Source organism: Polyodon spathula, chromosome 5 (assembly GCF_017654505.1).
Source record: "Polyodon spathula isolate WHYD16114869_AA chromosome 5, ASM1765450v1, whole genome shotgun sequence".
Lineage (NCBI taxonomy): Eukaryota > Metazoa > Chordata > Actinopteri > Acipenseriformes > Polyodontidae > Polyodon > Polyodon spathula.
The window spans coordinates 28909390-28925249 of record NC_054538.1 but is presented as its reverse complement, the minus strand read 5'-3'; the positions used below and the strand labels follow the sequence as shown (position 1 = coordinate 28925249).

The 15860-nt window shown below is 36.2% G+C and overlaps 1 protein-coding gene across 8 annotated transcripts in view; it reads right to left on the bottom strand.

Annotated features, from left to right (window-relative positions):
- The window catches only part of LOC121315805 (protein 4.1-like), a 117023-nt gene extending 101178 nt beyond the window's left edge, over window positions 1-15845 (bottom strand). For 3 of the 8 annotated variants that reach the window (XM_041250244.1, XM_041250247.1, XM_041250243.1), the window contains exon 1: window positions 15743-15844. The gene's annotated coding sequence lies outside the window, so the exon portion shown is untranslated. Of the gene's footprint in view, window positions 1-10865; window positions 10937-15742 lie in introns of those variants that run through there. The other 5 variants (XM_041250238.1, XM_041250242.1, XM_041250245.1 and 2 more) reach the window with 3 other exon arrangements.
- Window positions 15846-15860: the final 15 nt, after the last annotated feature.

The following is a 15860-nucleotide window of genomic DNA, read 5'->3' as shown; positions in this document are numbered from 1 at the left end:
TGAATAAAAACAAGTTTGTTTGAAAAACTGTGCATATATTATTTGTAATTCAACAAAATGTGACATTATTGGTAGGGGGTGAATACTTCTGCAAACCACTGAATGGTGTGTGTGTGTGTGTGTGTGTGTGTGTGTGTGTGTGTGTGTGTGTATATATATATATATATATATATATATATATATATATATATATATATATACACACACACATATGAAGAAAGTTTGCAGAAATAGCAAAATAGGACCTAAAACCAAATGCCAGTAGGCTAATATTTTCTAATCTACTGTAGTGTGTACAGTGTGCTGTACAGTAGGCTCAATAAGGATCATGCATAAATTCCCCAAGGACAGAAACTAGTCAACTGACAACCTAAACATGCATACTGTACCCTGAGGACACCACTGCATCTAAACAGTAATGCAACTTGACTGCTGCTCAGAGAGGCCTGTTCTTCCTTTATTCATTCTGAAAGACTTGTGTGTCAAGTCTCAATAATGTAATCAGTGTCAGTCATAACTGGTCATTGTCAGCTATAAATTCCCTTATTCATTTTAGCATTAGTGCAGCCAGGCGTGGCAGATTCAGACCCACCAGTCACACAGGTGCTGAACAAGTTGCTTTTCACAGGGCAGCCACTGTGGTGCTGCATTGTCTGTGATGAACCTCCATAGACACAAGCAAAACAAACAGAAAATAAAAACACTTTACAATGCAATTTTCCGTGGGAAGAAAACAGAAACAAACAAACTTGTAAAGCAATCAGTGCTTCTTTCAATGAGATTGCTCTTAAGACAAACAATAACTATATTGTAGAACAGCATACTGTAATTTACTTTTAATACAGTATATCAAAATAATTTTAGGACAAAAATTGCTTTTGGCAGTTTATTTATTTATCTGTTTCATTATCTTTAACCCCATCAAGTTTGTTAGTTTTTGTTTTTTCAGATAATTTTGGAGGAAACACACAGAACAGGTATTGTAGCTAAACCTAAAACAGACATTCCATTCAGTTATACTGTAAACATTTGGACACATACAGTATAATAAAGCGTTTTTACTTGTCCTGAATCACAGAATCCTGTATGGTTTTGAACAAGATGGTAATTCCAATTGGAATTACAGTGTGTGTACAGGAAGCTGGTACTAGGTACTATAGCAGCAGAGACATGGTTACTGTGAAGTGTTTTCTTTTTTCTTTTTTTTTAAACACACACATACACACACACACACACACACAAAGCTTCATTTGTACTTCAGAATTTCTAATCTTGACATTTTTTTAATGAATATTACAAGTTATTAATTTCATTACAGCATTGTAAGTACTGTATGCTACATGTGTCTATCAATGTCTATCATCTATCATGTGTCTTCTTTTTTAACAGTGTGTCATCTGATAGACACTAGCTAGTGTGCCCTGGTCACAATACCCGTGAGTCACCACAAAAGCAGCTGCAATAAAAAGTACCAAAAACATCTGTGTCATTCTCACTTTTCGAAGGCTAAACAGTTCCATACTGCCCTTTTAGCCTTTGCTGTCTCAGACTACATAAATGTCACTGCATACACAGCCAAAGCAACAGCATGCAAATACAGTACTGTACTCCCATAATGGCTACACTGTGCGCTCCCCCAGTATAGTGAATGTAAAGAAGGTTATATAAAAGTCCAACCTTGTTTTTGCAAAGATGACATTCAGAATTTTTCTGGACTTCTGTAGAAGGAAGGTACTCTTCTACAGCAGGCTCTCGGAAGTCAAGGACAGTTCTCTGATAACATACAGTGCCTTAGTTTCAAAACGTGGCATAAAGAAGTACTTTTAGTGCATTCTGAGTAAAACTTACTTCATCAATTTTAAAATCATGTATCTGTTTTTCTTTTAATATTTTTAGTTACTGTGCATTTAATGCCCTGTTTTACTCAATGAAAGTGTTATGATTATTATCAGTATTATTTGAAAGCGTTAATAGCAATGTTACACATTAATCCACAGCTCCACATGTATTACTGCAGTTTCATAACGTCGATAAATCAGTGCATCTGCTTTTTTGGAGAATGATATATTGATAGTGAAAAATTAGGCATTGCCCCAGCATTAAATGATACAATACTTCAACTTGCAAAGCTCCCGGTAGAGTACTGTCACTGGTTAAATGTTTTGTTGTCTGGTGAAAACATTTGATCAAGGAATGGTACTATTTTTTATTTTTATTTTTTTTGTTTAATAACTGGACACACCAGTTTTCACTTGAACAATGCCCCAGAAGCTACAATACACGACCCTGTCCATTATTACAGTACAGACATTCTCCAATTTATTGACTGAAAAAAAATTGGTTTAAATTACATCTAAAATATCTGACTGATGCATTATACTGTATAGTATGTATGGAATAAAGATTGCTCAGAAAAAAATTAAACATTACAACTCAGTTGTTGTCCCAGTCTTCAGCCGTCTTATTACTGGTATTATAAGTTACAGTAAAAAAATTAATATTTTTTTGTAAAACAGCACAGTATCTGTAACATGGTTAATTGCTACTCACTGTAACGTACACAGCAAATAAAAGCAGAATTGCTTGCCAAAAAGAAAGCAGATTGCCCTGCACAGTACAACCTTGCAGCTAATTGGTGGTACACTGGTACATTTTCATTATGTTTTCACAGTGCCGTGCTTTAAAGTTAAGCACAGACACCCATATGAGACATTATAAAAGTTAAATCTCACAGTATTGTGTATACACTGAAAGCAACAGTTCTGCTACAGCAACCAGACACATTCCTTTACCAAACATTTTATTTAATCAACTGTCTTGTAAGAAACATAAACGTACAAAATTCTCAGAACATAACAAAACAACCCTTTCAACATTAGCGAAAGGGAAACAATGATCACAGAGCACAAGCACATTTTATAGCTGATGTTCAGAAACCAGACTGAAAACAATAACAGTATTACAGAGAGTACTATTTTGTCCAGCAGAGATAGGGTATTATCTTGCATTGCAGTTGTATTACTGAAAAAAAAAACAATATATCACAAAACAATCTAATGTGTTCCCCATGCCAATCTCCGAGCAGTCTGCTCATCTAAGCAGCTGTAGTGAAGCCCTGATGTACCTTATGTTAGGGCAAATGAAGCCCTCCAATTGGCTAAGAGGCATAACAATGTATTTCTAAGCAGGCAAGTCTGGAGGGGGGGCATCATCCATTCCAGATCATGCATTACATACAGTAGTACTCCACTTCAAGATTATTCTTTATTGTACAGCTTGGTAACAAAAGGTTTCTATTTTGTACAGTACAGTTGGTAGACTGAACTTGGCTTGAGGTCAGAATAACTGTACAGTACAAGACTGTTGAGGTTTGAGGTCACAATTCAACATTACTTTCAGATGGTATTACCCTGCTAAAGATTATAGCAATAATAGATGTACTGACTTTGTATTTTAGTGTGAGAAAGGGCTATTTTCTAGGTAGTTTTTACACCATTTTGATGGGTCACTGTGACAACGACGGCTGTAGTGAGGACGTCAGACCAGAAGAAACACACAGTACTGCGAGATGAAATGATAAATGGATGCGCTGCTGCGCGGTTTATTATTATAAAATAAAACAGGATAAAAAACAGGACATGGCACTTGCCACCAAAATAAATAGACAAACAAAACGGACTAACACTTAAACAAACAGTGGCTAACAAACACAGGCAGTCAAAACAATGGTTATATATTTACGCTTAGTTATAGTTTTAAATTCTCCTCTCCACACCCGTTCTACCAAATACCTTCCAAAACTTGTCCTCTTAGCCTCTCAAAAGTTGGAATCCTTTCTAAATGATTCCAGAATGCAAGCATATTACAGTAGTTTTTAAATTTACCTTGTAACTAAACTTCATGAAGAAACTTGCACACGGTAAAGACTCCAAGATCACATTTGACATTTAAAATAATACTTATATTCATGCTATACTGTGCATGCAATGATCCATCCACTCTGCAAATATTCTCATGAACCTCTAACTTTGGAATTGGACTGAATTTCAGGGATACCATACAATGTGGGGTACACAAAAATAAAAGTATAGCGAGCTAAAACAAAAGGTGTGTATTGCAAGAGAATTGTTGAAAAAGGCATACATTAATAAGTTCCTTACAGATGCATACAGTAACTTTATCGGCTGGTTTCACAGACCCGATTGGCACTAATCTTGGTTATGTAGTCCATGATTAGCAGCTGCAGAGCTGCTGTGTAGAGCTGCTTACAAGACATTCTGTAGTTTGTGACAAACAGAATTGGATTACCAAGTTTTTGTCTGTGATTAAGAAGGAAATAAAAAAGAAAGTTTGGTACTGAAGAGGGTTAAACAAACAAGAGGTAGTGATTATTCCTAGTTTGCTCCTGCAGCAGGAATAAAAGCATCAGTCGATTTCCTGACGGCAAAAGGGTGAACGAGTAAAAACATTCTCATACCTTCCGATCTCCATTCCCTTGGTAACCAGAAATTGGAACTGTGTTTTGTTTTTACAGCTTGCAGATCTGTCATAGCTGACCATCCTGTCAGGCCTGTTGACAATCCTTTTTCTAGGAATACCAAAATTGATTAGCACTGTGCGGCTATCAGACCACCAGTCTTTACAGCGCATCCAAAAGCCTCAACTTTACGCTCAAAACTCTCTGTAGTTTTCCACATACACTAATCCATCGTGTATCCACCACAATAGTCACATATCGGCACTAACCGTTTATCCGCCATGATCAACCTCTTTAGCCAAGTAAGTTTATTATTAAGCAATGAAGATTAGTTCAGATATTGTAGATCCTACCAAAGTTTTCTTACACTGTGTTGTATGTGCTCCATCCGCTGCCATTGCTGGTAGTCTCATGTGAGCTGTTCACTGTGTTGACACATACTGTTCGCCTGAGGGGTGTATCAACTTCAACCTCCGTCTTGATATCCTGCCTGTCACTCAGCAGCGAATGCATGTACCCACACAGCAGACATCTACTCTGTCACATGTATTAATACCCTGTATCTTTCCAATAAAGGGATTTAGGGGCGCTGCATCTCAAAACAATAGTGAATATAGTAAATTGTTACAGCTGTGTATAATGGTATTTAAAACAGGCTTCATTCATCTGACTTTGTACATATCCGACCTTACTCTGGTCCCACCGCAGTCGGTATGCGACAGATTGCAGTACTTAAAAGTTTAAAAATGGTGTTCACTTTTATAATATCCACTTGATAAACAGTTAACATAAAAACAAACATCAGTTCGGCAGCTTCTGGCTGCGCAAAAAAGTGTGCAGGCTGTATAAGATATTCATACAGTACATCAACCTACTGGATAAATTGGTTTTAGTCACACAATCTGTAGAAAGTACTTAAACAAATATCAATGAAAAATGACCATTGTATGTTTTTTTTTGTTTGTTTGTTTGTTTTTTTGTTTTATATATACAAGGTTCTTACTTTTGTTTTTTACAGTATAATCCAAATGCTCACTTTTTACTGTAAGCAAAAATCTAATTGCTATCCAATGGCTTCACATCGCAAGAGTGCTCAGTGTTCCATTAATTAGTGTATCAGGGGACAGCCGAAGCATAAAAGCCTTTCTTTTCACCACTGCTTTTAACCCAAATTACTACTTTACTTTTGACATCAACTCTTTCCTGGCAATTTAGACCCCTGCAGATAATCTCTTTTTAACTACAAATGCCAAAAAGCCAAAAACCACAGGCACAAATGTATGCAGCTATTTTACTTCATTATCCTATAGATTTCAAAGCTGGGTAAATGGCTGAGAGATGCTGACTCAACCTTCTTTTTTAATGAGTTGTAAATGGTTGTATCACAGAACTATTACATGCTTAAGTCTTACTTCCTTAATGGGAAGACAAACAATTGCATTTAAATAAAAGCAGTTAAGGGTCCATCTCAAAGAGCAAGCACCTCCTGCGGTAAACTATTTTCCATTTCATTTCATGTCACGTCCGTAATTACATTGCATGAATTGCCCTCATCTGTAAATTAAATGTACAGTCAGCAAATTGCCAACAGTAAGGTAATAATAAATGTTCTGATGACAGAAGCAATATGTCCACCATGTTAAGGTATTTTCTAAATGGGATGGTTAAAATATAAAAAATATTTTGATATTGCTATTCCACAAGCCTTCCAAATGACTTAGGTACTGTAGTGTCATACAGTACTAAAGGGATAGTTGTATTGCTGTGGCCTCTTACGAGGTACAGTAATGGGATTCCCGAGTCAATAAAGGGCAAGACTGGACAAGACAGTTCCAAGTTATTGAGCAGTGCACCACAGCAATACCAATATCACAATTATAATACCACGTTTTAAACTTATTTCATTATTTACCTTTGTTTGTCTGCCACCGAAAGAGTCAACTGTTTTAAAGGAGGGCTGGACTTTCTGTGTGAAGCTTTTAATCAGTAAGCAGGTGTCATTATTAAAAAGGGTACATAAGGACCTTTTTATTTTACTGTGTTACATGTTCCAGTGTGTTGCTACAACTGTTTAGGTAAGATGTGTGTATTATTTTTTTTTTTTTTTTTACATTTTGACCACTTTTTTAAACTTTTAAATTGCATTCCCTGCCTCAAGATGGTTCACATGTACCCGCATGGACCTCTCAAAATTACATTTCCCATCATCCTCCTGTTCACATATGCAGCTGAGATGATGGATTTGCAGGAGGATGATGGGAAATGTAATTTTGAGAGGTCCATGCGGGTACATGTGAACCATCCTGAGGCAGGGAATGCAATTTAAAAGTTTAAAAAAGTGGTCAAAATGTAAAAAAATAAAATTAAACCAATACACATACCTTACGTAAACAACAGTTGTAGCAACACATGGGAACATGTAACATAGTAAAATAAGAAAGTCCTTATGTACCCTTTAATTACAGCACTGTCATCTCTGCCGTCCTACATTTGCCATCCCGTTATTGAGTAATAACAGAACTGATGAGCTCTATAGAAAACAATAGGGGAACTGTGTCCGACTGCTGTATAATACTGTAGTAAAAAAGCACACAACGAGAGCTTCAGAAGTGGCCCCTTATGGGGATTTTTTTTTTTTTTTTTTTTAATGGTATCATTATGTTTCCCGTGGCTTGCTCTGTGCCAGTAAGAAAATTAAGCACAAATGGTCAACTAGGCAAGCCAGTGCATAGATATTGTATACCCCAAATCCAAGCGCCTTTACACCAGTCCTACCGTATATCTTTTTATTCTGTAGGTGAACAGCATAAGGAGTCAGTGAGTTTTCAGCTCAAGGTACACACAGTATGGTTCGCCTGTACTTCATTTTGCAAGTAAAATAATGCATAAGAAAAAGAGAGAAAAAAAGAATTAAATCTAAAAATAAACAGGACTTGTAAAACAAAAATGAAAAAGAAAACAAGACACTTCAATTGTAAACTACACCTGTGGAGATTATGTAAAATAAATAGCTTTCTGTTTTTAAAAGATAATGTGTGGCAGGTGGCACCGTCTTTGTTTTACAGGGTGAAATTCTCACTGTAAATCACTTTGCTTTAGTCACATTAGGCTCGGTTTACTCACGATCCTGACATTGGCTCCAGTTTCAGTCATGGAATACACAGATAATTAAGAATTTAAAAAAAGGCTTAATAGTTTGTGCATCCAAAGGCATCTTTACCCTGCAGCACTGTTACACATAGCAGTTAATATGCTAGTCACTCAATTAGGATTAAGAGGAATTCAATGAGTCTATTTAAATGGTTTAATCTGTATAGAACTGATTGTCTTTCTCACTTTTGGAAAGAACTCCTTTGGAGGAAGTGTTGAAGCTGTGGTGTCTCAAATACAACAACTTCAAAAGGCAATGCCTATCGTAAAGTTACCTGCAGGGAACCACAGAACTTCCTGCCTCTCTAGCTAAATTACATTCAGAGCAGTCACAGGCTTCGACAGGATTAAAAAAAAAAACACAGCACTGTAGTCTTCCCTAAACCAAAATGCAGCAGAATGAAACATGTGTATCTCCAAGTAGACCAGAAATTAGTAAGTAGCCTATCTTAGCAACACCCCCCACTGTCATTCAGTAGCTGTACCTATACAGTGTCAATTAGAACAATCTGTATCATGGATGTTGGAAAAAATGGAACGAGAATTGATTAGCAGTTTGCTACACATGCGGACTGGCAGAGCTACACCGGTGTTCTTTTCTGAAAAGAGACTAATATTGCAGATAGCAGACTGTTTGGTTCAAATTGCATGTACAGCTAACAATTGATGACATTGACTGCAAGCTATAACAGCGCTGAGGACCAGAAGGGTCCAGGCTCTAAGACTTTTGGAATGCCCAGCAGAGACTGCCGTTGGACCCAAAGGTTCTCAGGAAGAATAAGAGACAATGCTACTGGACTCAAAGGGTCCCAAGCGATACGGAGAAATAGGAACTAGGAAGATGATAAAAACCAGATGTATGGACCTTTTGGGTCTGAAGAGGAATGCACTGAGTTCAGATGTCGTCACACTAGACTACACACACACACACATACACACTAAATTAAATACATATAGTATATGGTAACAGAATAATGTGTTGTACCTTTGCTATTGGTTAAGTGTTAGAGAAAGAGGAGGTGGACCATCTATACAGAGGGGTATTTAATGTCATGCAAAAATTGTAAGAACAAGTAAACTGTTTATCCTGTACCTGGGACCAGACTCCCTGCATATTTCAATAAACCCAACAACTGATTGAATAAAAAGACTCTGTGAATTTTCTTGCATCTACTTACTCACCATCCTTTCTAAGTTACCTCAAAGGAAAACAAACAGATCTCCATGAACTAAAGCCACCATGCAGTGTATAAATATAAGCATGACAAACAGATAGGTTCCCCCCCTATACTGTACTGTATCGCCAGATTGACACTTTATAACTTGTAGTAAAGAATACCCAGGTTCCACCACAATTGGATAAGTAGCTCTCTACAACATTATAGGCAATGTTAAAAATATTAGTACTATACAGTAGAATAATCCATGACAGGGAAAACATAAGCCTAATGTTCATGCTGTGCAGATGTTGCAAGATACATAACAATTCTAACTACACAACTAGCAGGAGACAAAACAAAATGTTAATGTTAACTGCCCCAGAATATCTGCACTTACTGCATGTATTTTTTGCTAGACTTGCAGATCAAATTTGCAAAAGTCGATCTTTGCACTGCTATACAATATGATCTAATCATAATCTATTATATTGGGAAAGATACATTTGAATGTCGGCAAGTGAAAAACAAAACACCATGAAACAGAACAGAAAGAGTCTTTATTCTGCAGCAGACTGTTGTAAGGTGATTTATGGTGCTGATCTGATTTTGAAGGTACTGTACAACTGTCATGAAATAATCTTTTAAATTGTTTCCAACAAATAACTGCCATCACTGCTGCATCAGTTCAGAATACTATATGCAGACTTTATTATTGTATTGGAGATACCAGAGACAAGGTCCTGTTTTTGAACATTTAAGTAACCTCAGCTTTAACTTTTCTGAAGATCCAACAGTACTTGTATACAAAGACTCATGGGTGCCAGTTAAAGTGATACTGATGACTGTACATACAAGTCCTCTTGAGTTAGTAGCTTAAACAGACGGCATACTGTACAGCTGAAGTGGCATGTGTCAGAGTCAGACCCCTCCTATATTATTTATACAGTAGCACCTACATAGCCAGAGCAAGAACTTGGTAGTGAAATCTGTCAGAAACCTAAGGTAACAACACAGCACAAAATGTACACATCAACGTGTCTGATGAGATTCATACAGTAAATAACAGCCACATAAATGCAGCTGTGCATACCACTAGCACTTAAAAGCTGAGGCATTGTGTAAAAAAACAAAAACAAGGAGTTATTTCTGTCTTTTCAGTTGTGTCAACATTCAAAATAATTGCCCAGTAAATAGAAGTGGTTGTGCAGATTGTAGTCAAAACTGGCCTCATGATGATAATCAAACTGACTCAGGATTGAAAAACATTTGAAAAGGTAAATGTGGACAAGACCAGAGCCTGCATTAATAACTCATGACACTGTCGACAGGCAGCCTGAGCAGTAGTTATAAGTAATCAGCATCCTTTTCGTTCCAGAATCTGTAATTAGAAAACGCGATTAGCCAACACGATCAACATGCCTTCTAGCCTCATTAGTCCTCATTATGTAGATGTCGACTCTTAATGTATTTCACACAGCATTAAGAAATGCTAGGGTTCTTTTCAGAGCAATCCCTCTGCTAAACCCTGTGACACATCTCACCAAAGACAGTACAGTAAGTGGAACCGACTGGCAAAGGAATGCAAATACTGTATTATGTTTGTTTTAGTCAATTAAATAGGGTTTGGTATTCTACATTTGTTGACTATGAACTGCACCATACAGTTGTAAGACACAGTAAGGGGTTCTGGTAGATTAACTGTACTTACTGTACAGTGTAAGCTACAGCAAGTACTGTGATGTGATCAAGGATTAACATGCAGAACACATAAGTTTTTTTTTTTTTTTTTAACTCATCCATTGTTTTGCTGTACTGGATGTGAACCAAAGACCTTAAACATATATCTTCACAGAACAAACGAAAGCTTTTAACAGAAGTGACCTGTACATGTATAACTTGAGCAACAAAACTATTATGCAGTTGAAAAGTTTGAATATTGTCATACAGTAAATAATGTTTTGAGGCTGAGTTACTGAAGACATTTCAGCCTTTGACCAAAATGCTACTACTGTACCAAACAACCATAGTTGTTTTACCCCAAAATGCAAAAATAAAGAGGTTCAGAATAGAATGCATACCCATTTGTCAGACCCACTGCAAGGTGCACATCTCAAACGCTGATACAGTCGTCAAGGTTCAGAACAAAAACAAACATTGCTCTTTGTTTGTAGGGGGTGATCAGACCACTGCTTTCACATCCTGAGATACATACTGTATCACATGGCAGGTCTGCATTTGCATATAATAACTTCACTTTTTAAACATAAACTAGCAAGTCCTGTTTTTGAAAGATTTCTGGTGACTAGCTCTACCACAAACAACAGAAAAAAGAATCACGCCCACATTACACCATGGTAATGTATCCATTCCGTCATTGGATTTGAATGAATGCAAGATAGATTAAAGATCCAGTATCATAGTTTCACCTTCATAGTGTACTGGACATGCACGCTCTATGAATTATAAGCAATTCTCCACTTAGTCTCTGTGTTGTGTTTTGCAGTTCTCACGTTTCTCCATTTCGGAGAGAGACCCACTTTCTTGATGGGTTACCTGTGCGAATCCTTCATGCTTGATTTATATCCCACTACTGTACAATATAACTCAACTACAGTATGGCATGTGAGGACATTCACTTCAAAGTGGGCATGGATGTAGACTATGCTGGAGGGATCTTTAAAAGAGCTGTGAAACAGTATCCCTCAGTGAGCATAAAAGATAGAAGTACAGTAGGCTCTCTAAAGATATATTTTTTCTGACTGCACGAAAACATGATTTTCTGCAGGAAATAAGACATTCCTCAATTCCTTGATCACAAGTCTCTTCTGTTAACAATACTTACTATACCAAAAAGCTGTAAGGCACAAGCAAAATGTTATACTATAATACAAACTTTTTTTTTCCCTAAATGAAATATTTTCTTACAGTTGTTTCTGAATTGTACAGTAGTTTGTTACAGTATTCTTTTGTATTAGCATACAAAACTAAAATTGGATTATCAAGAAAAAAATACAATTAATCTATATTGTTAAACTCTATCTTTCTCTGTGAACACAGCTATGTGTCTTGCTTCAACAGGCAGAGTAAAACTAATTGACTGGAAATCTTAATATTGTACATACGACTGGGGTGGAGCGAGATAAAATGGATGGACTCCATTTAGCCCAGTAAAACAAAAAAAAAAACATTCAAGATGAAACTAATTAAAACTCACAAAAAATAAAAGTTTCACACACACCTCTTTACTTCAAAGCTCATTATTTTATATAACAGTAGAAAATGCAACCACCCACAGTACTGTAGCTGATTTATAAAAATGGACATTTATATCACTTTATATAATTTCCTACTTCCTACTGTACTGTAGCAGGAGATCTTTTAATGTTGGATAAAGCCATCACATGAGGCCAAGTATGGTTACTTCCTTTACAGAAGGTGTACATCTACAGTGCATACCATCAATATAGCATAAGTTATTAGACCATGGAAGTTTAAAAACATTATTTACTGTAAAGCACTTAGACTGCATATGGGTTGGTACTAATTTTGATTTATGATGGAAGAGATTTGTGTGGCTTCCAAAAGTGGACTGACACTTGAACTTAAACACGATGGGTGGGTGTGATACAGAACAGCACTACCTTAAGGCTATAAAACTTCTCAAAAGCACTGAACTTGAAACTGGTGTGGTGTGAACATCTTGGATATCCACTATCCGCTTCATGACAAAGAGCACATAAATGTGAGATGTTTCTGAAGTCACTTTCAAGCAGTGCCATCGCCCATGATAAGGATCTCCACATGACTGAGAAGTCAGCTTGCTCAAACCTGTCAGGGCAAGCTTGTGGTCCCAACATATAGCGATTGTGGCTTTGCCAGACAAACAGGAGATATTTTGTAACACAGAAATTAAAATAGATGTTTTCCTGTATTGTTTGCAATTACCGGTATAACATTAATGTGTAATATATATATATATATATATATATGTGTGTGTGTGTGTGTATATATATATATATATATATATATATATATATATATATATATATATATATATATATATATATATATATATACACACACACACACACACACACATATAATATGTGGTGTGTGTGTGTGTGTGTGTGTATATATATATATATATATATATATATATATATATATATATATATATAAATCCACACGCGAATAATACTGTTTACAAAAAAACATTGTACTGTTCTCAAAAGTACTGTAGACAAATACAGTATTTTACTTGTTTTTAATATTGTCAGTGTTTTGAAGGCTGACGGTATTGTGCATCAAAAGGACAAGCGCTACAGGTGCTTAGCGCGTTGTAATAAGTACTGTAAAATTGTGACAATTATTTGCTTTGAAATCCATGTCATGGAAGCTGTATGCAGAAAGTTCTTTGAACTCGTGTATACAGTCATTCTACACTAAACATCAAACAAACATGTATTCTTAACAGCCTGGAAGCAGCTGGAAAGTCAATGGTGCATTGGCACAGTTTAATTACTGTTCACAATTTCTATGCACCTCTTTACACTAACAACATATTTTACTTATAACTGTATTCATGCTTTTTTCCACCCCCAAAAGTTCATACAGTATGACTGAAATTCTCTTGAGACACTACAGCACATTTAACATATGGCCGACATACAATGATGTGGATCAAGCCAACATTTCCATTGAAATCCCTCCCTCACAGTAAGAATCTGAGATCATAAATCCACACAACTTGGATGGAGAGGAGAGCCAAGTGGTAATATTTATGTAACTCCCAGAAGAAGTTACTTGCTTGGTATTAAATGAAGTAGCTAGAAAAAAAAAAAACTTCTTTGGATGCATACAAATTGGTTAATTATTCAGATTTATTTAATAGAAAATGAAATTGTATTTCTACTGTGAGGGGTTTCAAGTCATATCATGAGCTTCAGACTATGACGTAGGCTATATCTATATCACTGCACGGTGTAATTTTAAAAAATGAACTCGCCAGATCATGGCCTATATCTTATGTACAGATACCCAAATCCCGTCTGGGAGACCTTTGCTTTAATTATTTCCGGGCATAAAGATCTGCAGGCAGTATGAGTGGGCGCGGGTCTGTATGAATGACACACACAGCATCATTCGATTTAATTCATGAAATACTAGCGATTGGTGCATGCTTTGTTTTCATATTTTTTTCTTATCTTATTCTTGGATGTAACCGGGGATAACTATTTTTTCTCTTTTATTTTCTTTAAAATGAACAAAAACATTGTTTCCAGTATTTTCTCATAACCGCATAAATACACATTTATTTTGGGGGGCGGGGTGGGACGGAATAAAATTTGCAAAAGCACCCTTAACAAACACAACAAAACATATTTCACAAAATATATTACTGCTCGCATTAAATAAACGCAGTCCAACACGTTAAACAGAAGTGCTAAAATGGCGCCGTGGAGTTTCTCTCTCAAATTCAAATGTTTTTATTTATTTTTTTTGACATGACGATACAAGCACAGTATTGTCAAATAACTGTATAACACAACAAATAAACATTACATATCTATGAGCAGAACAGAACTAAATGCCCCCCTCCCTCCGCCCCCACTGACTGTAGTTACACGGGTAATGTGTTGCTGCAGGGTGTCTACTATCTCTTCGGCTGTGACAGGCAGATACATATGGCTGCTAGACTTGCAGTCCGCTCCACCTCTCCCAGCAGGATAGAGACTTTAATGCTGTACGAGGAGAGTTTAAGTTGTGGTATTTGGCTCTCAAATTTAGGAATATATTTCCCCCGTATTTCAATGTATTTTGGACACGATAACAGGAAGTGCATCTCTGTTTCAACCTCCCCTAGTTCACAATGCCTGCACAGTTCCTTTGGTAACCCAGGATTTGTTTCTATCTACCCTTTTCAATGACCGAGTCTGGGTGATATTCCGCTAATTTAATGTTTCTGTTTAAGGCCCGATGGCATTCCATTTTATTTGTTAATTATATTTGAATTATGTTCAAATATTCGGTGTATTTGTTCTTTAAGTTAAGGTCTTTTTTTAAATTATTGTTATTGGAATTCTCTCTCTCTCTCTCTCTCTCTCTCTCTCTCTCTCTCTCTCTCTCTCTCTCTCTCTCTCTCTCTCTCTCTCTCTCCCCCCCCCCCAAGAAAATATGAAACAGATCACAGATAAACAATATAAAATATAATGACCATGTCAAGTTACAAACATGACTAAATAAATGCTCAGAATTTTGGTAATATAGCAGTACAGGAAGTATGTTTCTTGAGCGTGCAAGTTACAGGTCAATTAAATTATAAGTACAGTATTATTATTAACACAGAGCTCCACGCGATGTACTAAGAGCGTGTCCAAATTCTAACTACTGTAAGGCAGAACGTTATTTTTATTGTATTATTTTATTATAGTATGCACATGATCATTGCTTAAACATTAGCGTGGTAGCAAATAACCATACACTGTCTGACAAGTGGTGCTAGCCTACACAGAGAAACAATCGCTGTTGACACCACAGTACAGTGCTGACGGTGAGGATGGAGAGTATGGACAAATGCTGTACTAGTACTTTAGTATTGGTGCATGTATGATTAATGAAAATGATTCCCAGTATTACACACTTGAGAGATTAATTTAATAATGCGAATAATATACATGCAAAACAGCTATGCAGGATATTCTTAAAATGCAAAACCTTAAAAAAAAGTTAGTTCTACTTGTTCTACTAAAATGCAATGTTCCGCACTACCACTGCAAACACGTTACCAAATACAGTATCCAAATGGCATGATGAGTTATATTTAATTACCCCAACGTTTTTTGTATCTTTTTCACTTTTTCATATATATAGATATATATATATATATATATATATATATATATATATATATATATATATATATATATAAAGTAACAACATGCATCATGTCACTTACCTGAAATTTGCACTTAAAAGAAGTTTGCCGTAAGGTAACGATTCAATCTCAATCTCTCGTTCAATCTCAATTTGAAATTGAAATTCCCAGACCAAATCTGTCTGGGAGGTAACCTTAC